Source organism: Corvus brachyrhynchos, unplaced genomic scaffold (assembly GCF_000691975.1).
Source record: "Corvus brachyrhynchos isolate BGI_N302 unplaced genomic scaffold, ASM69197v1 scaffold101, whole genome shotgun sequence".
Lineage (NCBI taxonomy): Eukaryota > Metazoa > Chordata > Aves > Passeriformes > Corvidae > Corvus > Corvus brachyrhynchos.
The window spans coordinates 19,043,280-19,053,803 of record NW_008237239.1 but is presented as its reverse complement, the minus strand read 5'-3'; the positions used below and the strand labels follow the sequence as shown (position 1 = coordinate 19,053,803).

The 10,524-nt window shown below is 39.3% G+C and overlaps 1 long non-coding RNA gene across 1 annotated transcript; it reads right to left on the bottom strand.

Moving 5' to 3' along the window:
- Positions 1-4,567: 4,567 nt before the first annotated feature.
- Positions 4,568-9,302, bottom strand: LOC108445539. The gene is made up of 3 exons (XR_001860423.1): positions 7,920-9,302; positions 7,165-7,272; positions 4,568-5,813 (listed from the first exon to the last, which is right to left on the bottom strand). It is a non-coding gene; the product is annotated as an uncharacterized LOC108445539 (long non-coding RNA).
- Positions 9,303-10,524: the final 1,222 nt, after the last annotated feature.

Here is a 10,524-nt window from a genome sequence, read left to right as displayed (position 1 = left end):
CTGCAGCAGAAATAGCAAAGAAAAATGATAGTCTGTCTTAGAGTGCATGGTTGGCAGAGCCACCACACCTAGGACATTTCAGGTGCTAGGTCTACGGCATCTGTGGGGTATAGAGAGGAGAAGCATGTTGAAGTGTGGGTAGGATGGGGAGCTGAGCTCCTTCACTGTGTTGCAGGGCTGCTAAAGGGTCTCACCAGGCCCTCCAGTGGGATTGCTAAATGCTCCAGAGGGTGGATATCACAAATCCCAACTACTGTCTCTCATGCGCCAGCAGGGACACGATGCACCCTTACCTGAGGGTTCCTCCATACCTACCCTAATGAAAGGCAGAGAACCAGTGCCATTTCAGCAGGCTGACTATGTATAGAACCAGTTCCATTGCAGCAGGATGACTGCATGTGGACTTGAAAAAGAGCCTTGATCTGCTTTTTCAGAATGTGAAGAAATGTAAATCACACCACCCTGTTTCAAAGTCTATTAGAAGGTAGCAGTGATGTATAGTTCAACCTAGCACCTCTCACAGTGACTAATACACAGCTTCCCTGCTGTTCACCAGGATGACTGGTGATAATGATAATGATGAATATCCCCTCAAAATATCATAGGGTTTTGGAAAATGATTCCCTTTGACTCACTAAGTACACAGTCTTCACTGGCAAGATAATGTGTCAAAACCTATTTCTGAAGAACACAAGCTACTACCTCATTTAAACAATCCAGGATAATTTTAAGATGTCAGAATATGCCTGGGGATTGCAAATATAAGGCAAAAGTGAATTTTCCCTCCATTAAAACTTGGCTTTACATTAGCCAAGAAAACATTAGGATTACTCTCACTGCAGTCATATCTCAATTTTATACTCTTAGAATTTTGTGGTGATGATAAATTCTTTCAAAAATTGGTCTCCCCATTATGAAGAGCTACAGGTGATGTGCTACCTGCATACAGAGAGAACTGTGGAGGTTTACTTGTAACCTTTAACCTGGAAATGTAAATATCTCATTCACTGCCTAATCTGACATAAGCCACAAACCTCAACTATATTCAAGGTTGAAATATATTGAAATGAATGACTGGCATTTCCCCAAGTGTCTATGTTAAATGGATGCTCAGCAGAAGTAAGTAGTGGAAGGAAGGCAGAAAAGCTACCAATGCCTACATGATGCTCTTTTCCCCTAGGGAACTGTAAGAAGTTTGGACAACAAATGAATAAGCAGAATAAAGCATAGAAGCACCAGTGTAGCCAATCTCAAGTAAAGAGGGGGAACAGTTGTGGAAGGCAAGAGGGAGAAAGGAAGTAGAAAAATTAAATACTACATTAATAATTGTGAAAAAATAATGTTTTCCCTAAAAGGAATTGATTGTATAGAGCCATTCATCTTCTGACACTGTCAACACACACTTCTTCTTCTGTCTTAGAGAAGCTTCTTTAATATTTATGAAGGGCCACTGTCATTTGCCCCCTCTGCCTTTCTGGTTGCATCCTTTATGACTGACTGCTTGTTGCTAATGTCAATGTCCTCAGGGAGAGGAATCATCCCTCCCACCCCCACCAAGGCTCCAGTCTGAAGCCGATGAGCGTGAAGAGAGATGGCAGTTTGAGGGACTCTGCAGCATGAAAACATGTCCAGCACAGAAAGGGAAGACTGCTCAGTAATCAGCTCTTTGTGGTTTTTACTTCCAGTTTGCAAGGGAGATGTACTACTCCTTGCACTTCCTCCTAAACGGGAAAATAAAGCATCATCTCACCTTATTTTAATTGTTTCAAACAGAAAAAGATGACCAAATAATGTTGGGATATCCTTGGAATTAAAAATACTGCATCTATAGAGCATTATTAATTAAGCACATCCTGATTTGCAGGAAGGAAAAATTATCCAAACTTCATCTGCCTTTCACTGTCCATTATAAGTGCATTAATAAAAGCAGGTTTACCAAATAATCTGACAGGGCCTAGAGATAATAACAAAAAGTAATCTACTTTTATGATTACAGGGATATGCCTGCACAGTTCTTGAGGAGACTGCCTCTGGTTGCAGCCTGCCAGTTTAACTATGGGCAGCTTGAGAAACACAACCTTTAACAAGTAAAAAAGGTATTTCCTGCAAACACAGCTCTGAACAAGTGAAATAGGAATTCCCTGCAACCGTCCCTGGTAGATATTAGAAGGGATCCCTCTGTGAATACACCATCAATGCCCTCATCTGCCATCCTGCTTTCAAGCCACAACCAAATATATATATCAAGCGACCAAAAGTAACTTTCTGTTCTTGGATGAACAGCTTTATCCTGCTGTGGTCAAGGCTGCTTTAAAGACAGTAAAAATACAAGCCTCATGGCTACGTGCTGGACTAACAGAATTGGGCCCCCACTGCATTATGGCTCAAATTTAACATGATATATGATGTCAAAGCTAGAAAATCATTTTGTTTCTTAAAGTGGACAGGAGATGGAATTTAAACTGCCTTGGTTGGAGTCCTATAATCAGTCATCCAAAATAAATTGTATTATTTAAGAGTTATTCAGAGGCAGACAAGCTGAAAACCTGTCTTTACAGAATAAAAAAGTTTATAGGCTCCTATAAACATTTAAATTGCTTCTTCATACATGTTCTGCATGGTAATTTCTTCTGTTTCATTTGTAAGACTTTCTGTTGTTCTTTTTGACTGTTCTCAGCAGTTTGGATCTACAAACACTGCACAGTGGGGTGTTCTTATTTATTAAGATCACCAATCTAAAACTACTCTACACACACACCCTGGGATAAAAGAATTATTCTGGTACATAGGTTTGAATTAACACAGGATATTCCACCAAAACTCTCCAACAGCTCCTGAGAGTGTAGCTAATTTGCTAATGCGAATATATTTGTGAGATTTTTCTGTAATTTTGTTGCAGATAGATGCAAGTGAGGTTTAACTGTGTCACCTGTGTCCCGAGCCAGGTGGTGGGACGTTGGCTGGCAAAAATGTTAACACAGGCTTTGAGACAGGAGTTCAGGAGATCACACGTCCCTGCCCACGTGCTCAGAACTGTGAGCAGTGCCCAAACCACAGCAGTTTATGTCATATGAGCTCCCAGCTGCTGAGTGCTTACAGCACAGGGCTGTAACAATCTGATTTTGATTACACAAGGTAACCAGGGTGCAGAGATTCCTTGATCACTTCTTCCATGCAGACTGTTCATACTCCTCTGTAAACTGTGGCATACGGACACAGCATAATATTCCCTTCTCCAGGTTAACTTGCTTCATGTGCAGAGGAAGTCTCAAGGGACACCCCACAGCATCTCAGGGAACAGCACTGTTCAGATTTATGAACCTTTAATGTTGCATTGGACTTTATTGAGAAGCTCAGCTACAAATATTTCCTCTCCAGACCTACAAATACCTCCTCTCCAGACCTGATACCCTAGAGTAGAGGAAAATAGCATTCCATGGTATAAATTTTCTAATAAACATGATGTCAAATGTGTCATGATATTTTCCAATTTTTTACTGGAAATCAAAAGAATTATTTTTCAATAGAAGATTTCTTTTTAACCTTTTCACAACAGCCTGCTTTCCTGAGTTTGGGAGAAAAACAGGAACATCTAATAACTACTAGACATGTCTTACTGGTCAAAGGCATTTTCAAAGAAACCGGCAAACCCAACTATTTTTATCTCATTTCATGCCCTCATGGGTTATGAAAATGAGCCAAGTCTTTTAGAAAGCTGCATTGCACTTAAATTGGCTTTTGCTTCAAAATGCAAATCTTCCCTGCCAACACATACGGAATGTAAAACTTGCCAAGTGGATGACAAGCAGGAAGAAGAAGATTGCAAATGATGTTGCAAAGACAGGAGATAAAATACACAGCCTAGCAGGATATACATGTTTAAAGATTCCTGCCATGTATATTTACTCCTGTGTAATCTGGAAGTGACTGAGATGATGACAACATTACGTTAGAGCTGTTTATATATTTAAACATTCCTTTCCTTTTATTTTAAAGCATTACAGGCAATCACAAACAAATGGGGGTTTTTCATGCTGTCCTACTGAAGGGAACAAAAACAGCCCTTAACTACTGTTTTGTTTTTGCTTTCAGGTAGTAATAGGGCTCCATCTCTAAACTCATCCTGTTGCTACAAGTTTCAGTTGCCCTTCTTCCCTTTGTGAAATTGTGAGGACCCTAATCCTGAAAATATCCCTATCTGTATCTCTGGACACATTGATCCAGAGAATAGATCAGATCTTAGATATTACCCAAAGATTTGCTCATCTCCCCAGAGGATTCTTTTAAGATGAGCCAAATTCTACTGAATTCAGAGGTTTTTTCAATTGATTTCATGGAATGAAAGATATTTGTGATAATACTTTCCCCAGTTTCTGATACTAAGAAAGAAAAGGATTTTTTTTTTACCTACTCAAAGAGTATATATAGCACTAAAAAAGTTCACTCATGTTTGGGAATTGACTTCCTTTTTGTTTTTTTCTCAAAACAAATGCTTGGGTTCACAAAGTTCAAGTGAATTTCTTATCTACCAAGATGATTTTTTTTTTACCTACTCAAAGAGTATATATAGCACTAAAAAAGTTCACTCATGTTTGGGAATTGACTTCCTTTTTGTTTTTTTCTCAAAACAAATGCTTGGGTTCACAAAGTTCAAGTGAATTTCTTATCTACCAAGATGAATTTTGTAATCTTTATTAAATATTAATGCTGAACAAGAATCACCACTTCTCTGTGCTTATAAAAAATAGTTGTCTCTAGAATGTAGCAGACAATTGTTGGGGTTTTTTTTTCCCTTTAAGATTGATTTAAATAGTTTTAAATGTGCTATCGCCCTTGAAATTTTTCATAGGAACAAAGACATAGAGGTCAGGAGTGTGTCAAAATGACATTTAAATGTCAAACCAGTGCTTACTTTATTGAGATATGAAGTAATGTCTGCCTATTCACTGAAAAAGTGTTTAAGTCTATTTCAAGTTTTCAAAGACATTTCTCCAGTAATGATGCTTTGAGTGACTCTGTGGAGACATGAAACAGAAACTGAAATAGATTTGGTAGTGAGGAATAAAATTAGGAATTATCTACTGGTCTGGCATGAAATCAACATGACCACATTACATCTGTATTCGCACACAGTATGAATCAAAGCAGAGAAAAATCAAATAAGGAACTTGCTTCTGTGAACCACTGTAGCTTAAAAATAACAGAAAAGATCAAATGCCACAAAGTTGGGGACAGAAAAGACTTCTTTACCACAGCTAAGCCAACATTGCCTGCACCCAATTAAAATGAAAAGTAAATACAAAGGAAACCAGCACTGTTGAATGCAAGCATAAATAACTCAGTCTAAGGATTATTAAGTCTTGCAGGCAGAATATTTGGAACTGCAGTCTGATTTTATATCCATCAAATGAAGGAGTGCCTTACTTACTGCTCCCACCCCCAAGTACTAGTCTGAGGTGAAGCCTTCCTCTTGGTTCAGGCCTTCCCAGTAGATGGATTTCAGCTCCATCAAGCATTGCTCAGGCCAGGTCAGGGTGGCGGTGAGCGACACGCAAGGACTCTACTCCTGGGCTGCAGCTCTCACCACCACTGCCATTGGCCATCCCTACCTCCTTCTGCCACAGTTTCAAAAGCAGGGGAAGAACCTGCATCCCTGGAAGAGGTGCAGAGTGTCTCCTCCATGCCTTCAATGACCTTGTATGAGTGTGTGTTGGCACCTTGGGATGAGGTTTATTTCCATGGCCAGGATGTCCTTGGCTGCTGGACCACTCGGGAGGCCACTGACCTCTTCTGGATGAGATGCAGGTACCTGTCTGCCAAGAAAAAGGACCACAGTCATTAGCTAATTTCTCCCATGCATGTCACAGAACAGCTGTCTGCTAATTACCTTGCCTGACTGGCAGCCTAAATCAATTTCCAGCTAGGAGTCCACAAGTGAAAAAACAGTTGTGTACCGTATTCCAAATTTCATGCCTTTTTCTCCCCTGCATTGTTGGGGTTAGAAAAGGGAGAGGATGGAAAGTTTCCATATCTTACTTCTCCTGGACTGATAGTTTTCACCCCAGAAATTCATACTTTGACATTGTTGATTATTTTATGGACAACTATCACTGTGGTTTTTATGATGTACTCAGAATGAGCTCAGAAGTTGTGATCTTGCTGTGCTGTACAATACTTTTAAATTATGGGGCAATCAGCATTCCTGGTGTGTTGTGAGCTGACAATATATGGGTACCTCAGCTGACAGGAGGACACTGTCCTTGTAGTCTAGTACACTTTTGCTGGCTCTGGTGAATACAGCAAGCAGACATTAAATGCTGCAGACATTCAAAATACCCGAAGAGCATTTTTCATCCAGTATTATTTCTCACAAATATGCCTAGGTGACAGCTTGTTTAATATACACTGAATAATATGAGTTGTGCCATTTGCCAGCAAGTGACAGAGCTCCACCAGTAAGCATTTTATTAGGTGAATTACTATTTAGTGTTCACACCATCATGTTTACATTTCCTTTTTATTTGGTGAATTACTAAGGCTGCACATTGAGATTAGCCCTACATGAGGGGCTGTGTGAAAATAGAAGCACCATATCCTTGAAGGTCACACAACACAGTGGAGAACACAAAAGAGTATTTTTCTTCAAGGGGTAAGGGCTCTACCTTAATTTTTGGGCCCGAATCCTAAAATTGTTATGGGTACTGAGGCTATTAGCTACTCTCAACCCCAGCTTCCTTTGACCAGGAGAGGCTCAAAAATTCCCTGAATTCAAGGGACAACATGCTAAAGGTTTAAAGGGGGTCAGCCTCAGGTTTACCTGAATGTAGGTTTCTTGAATATAGGTCACTGGGCTAAGTCATGACCATTTTTATGGCAACTGTAGGAAAAAGGGACTGTTTACTTCTCCTCCCCAGCTGTATGGCTATAAAAACCCCATTGCCTTACAGCCAAGCATAAATTAAGGAACATGCACACAAAAAATTGGGCAAAGTGTCTCAACATCAGGATTCTGGAGTTCTGGTTCACCAAATGTCATACATATCCCCACATAATAAATTCATCACCTTCTTATTCAATTGAAAATAGCTCCACAATAACCCATCCAGAATACTTTAAAGCTTATAGAAAGAAGAAAAAAAAAATAAAAAATCAGTTTCTCAGTACCTCTAGGTTCTGGGTGTATGAATCCCACGCAGACTTTCTCACACCAGTACCCGTGTGAGAGGTTGCACCACATGGCCAAGGGCAATGCCACAGGAGATGCTCTTCCCTCTAGAGACAAAAGCAGAAGAGACACACTGGCACTGTGCCCTATGTACATTAATAGGACCTGTCACTTGCCAGCACAAGCTAACACAGGCTCTGCTTCGGGCTGACATAGCTCCGTTGCTCTTGAAGACACTCACAGCAGTCTGGGGATCTCTGCAAGAACTCTGTTTTTAATTCAGACATGACCACAGACACGCAGTATCAGGCCCATCAAGCTGTTTCTGTCAGGATATACTCAAGGACCCAGAGGCAGTGAGGAAAAAAAAAGCTTTTTTCTTTTTTAAACATGGTTCTGAATGGCCCCATATTCATAGACTCATCATTCATCAGACGAATAATTCAGATGATCTGCCTCTTTTAAGTATTGTTTTCTAATTCTATTTTATTCCATTCCCTTTTGCTAATGTTTGTTTCCTATTTTCCTATGCCATGACTGCTTTTGAGCACGTGTCCAACACAGAATCACAGCTCTAAATTTTCAAATTCTGTTCTTTGGAATAGACCCAGTACTGAAATTTTGAATTTGGGCCATAGACAGCTTTTTGAACTCAATTTGCTTCTGCCACAGCACCCTTGAGACTGTCTGAAGACAAGAAATGATTTTTTTTGTGCAATGCAAATTAAAACCTGGTTTACTGAGCTTTACTTACCTCCTGACACACCACTGCACCACCACCATGACCACTGCCAATAAGGATACTGCCAAGCGCTGATTTTGGAACCCAGAATTCCAGAAATCAACAGTGCTGAAAGTAACAAGCACAAAGCTCATATTGTTTTAATGAGAAAATTTCCTGTCCATTGGTGCTCAGCTGAGTCCTACTGCTTGGACCTTGTAGAGTCTAATCCATGTGCAAGAGGCCAACTGAGATCTCAGGCTGTTTCTTCACAAACATAGTGGCATCTCTGACTTCACAATGCAACTTGTAACATGGTACAGGACTTTTGTTTCTTTTTTTTCCTCCCTTAGAAAAAAAAAATTATTGAAATTATGATTTTTTTAATGATGGCACTTAATACTCTCCAGCAATTTTGAGAATCTTGATCTAAGTAGTGTACTAACACTACAAAAATGCCTGATTTTTTTTTAATTCATATTTTACTCATCAAAAATCAAACATTTCTTTTACCATTGATAACAATAACTTCTGCTAAAGTCAGCCTACTGATCAAAATGAGAAATAGAGAGTTATGAAAAAGGCACAATAAGGACAAGGAAGTGGGAGTTAAAGGCAGACGTATTAAAATCAAAAGCACAACTTTCAGCAGTAAGATTAATTACCACTATAACATATTACTAAATAAAATGTCAGGGTCTCTAACTCTGATTTTCTCCAAGATTTCTGTTTTCCTGGAAGATTTGCCACTGTATGTGTTTCTGGGTGTCAGTGGGAGGGCCTGACAGCAACTATAAGGTCTGGGAGGACACTGACCTGGGACAGATGGGATGAGAGGAGTGGGAGGCAGGTATTAGAGCTCAGCAGTGGGATAGGGAGGCAAGACAGAGATCCTGAGTCCCAAGAAACACAGAATGGAAACTGCTGTGCTGACCCTTGCTCAGCAGATGGACCCCCCACTTCAGACCCACACCTACCCTCCTCATAGGAAGGTATGAAGAACATCTGCAGTTTGCCTGGGATTCTGCCTTGCCATGTTGTCTTGGTTTAAGACAAGTTAAGGGGGTGGCCACCTCCCCTTTACTTTTATCTAATCCCTTTCCACAACTAAGGAGACATGAATATGAGATATAAGTGAAAAAAATAGCAGTTTCCTAAAAAGTCAGTAGTTACAAAGTGGTCGCTGAAATCTCCCAGAGTCACTGGGAGCAAAGAGAAACTCAAAATGGTGGAGAAATGATGGGTTCCTCCAAGCTTATTCAAAAAATCTGGTCCTTTGACAGATTTCTCAAACCAAATATGTTATTATCATCTATTATTTCCTTTTACTTTTTATAGAAACTTTGATATTCAATTTCTTGATATCTTTCAAACATTAGACTCTGTTGAACTTATAGGTTCCTGAAAGATGATGACTGACATCAGCTACGAAATATGGTAAATAGTGTAATTATAATTCATAAATTAAATGCTACAGCTAGGAGATGCTAAAAAAATTAATGTGGCTCATAATTAACTTTCAGTAGCAAAAAAATAAGATAGTTTATAAAAAGTTTTAACAGAAATTAATTTGTCTCATTTTTTCCTTCAGAAATTAATGGTGAAAATCAATTATCTTTGCAGAACAATGCAAGATTCATGTTTTTATCAATCAGTAAAGGTCTGATTGCACCAAAGCAACAATTAAGAATAGGAAAGCAGATCTAAACCAGCATTTTTATTAGCTTTTCTAGAATAAGAATAGAATGAACAGCAGCACTGAAGAAGAACCCGATGTTTAACCAGTCTGTTGTTCTGTCATGGAGCAGAGATTCAATTCCAAATAGAGGATATAAGTACCTTATTACCTATTACCTTAGCTAAACATCTGGTTGCAGCAACCTGTCTGACAAAGGTGGAGTTTGAGAAAAGGTTATAAGGTGTTTTGCAGATAAAAAAACAAATAAAAACAAACAAAAATTGTTTCTCAGTAGAACAGTAAGCATTATCATGAAATAATTTATCTGGTTCCAATGCCAACATTACGTGTGAGCCTGTAAATGACTGTGTCTAACCTATACAAGGAATAAGAAAGTACAAGAACTCTTTCTGGGTAGCCATTCAGACCTTGACTATCATCAGCATGACAGTCAATGAAGCCTTCTCACATCCTTACCCACCTCCAGTCCATCCTATGCAACCAATAAGCTTTGCTAGGGAACAGAAATCACAGCAAGGAATAGGCAAAAAACACTCCTCCATGTTAAAGCCATTTTAGAAAGTCTATTCATTTTATAAATTCTCTCTGGGGGATATATCCAAGACAGCTTTCCTTAGACAAAACAATGCTAACAGGTCATCAAAGTCACAAGCTGAAATTTCCCAAGTTGGCAAGCCTCAGCTGATATTCCTGACTGCTGGAAGGAAATGATAAAGCCAATTTTTATAGACAGACTTTGTTTCCCCTTTAAGAAAATGCACACACAGAGTTTAGTTTCAGTCCACTTATTTCAATATCTTCTTGTCTTGCTTGTCTTATTTTCAAGGGTTGGTATCCAAGGGCTGTCATGCTGCTTTTTACTAATTTTGACATCTGGTCAGGTCATTTTTCAGAATTAAATGACACGCAGCTTTCACGTTTTCATTTTTCACCCTAGAA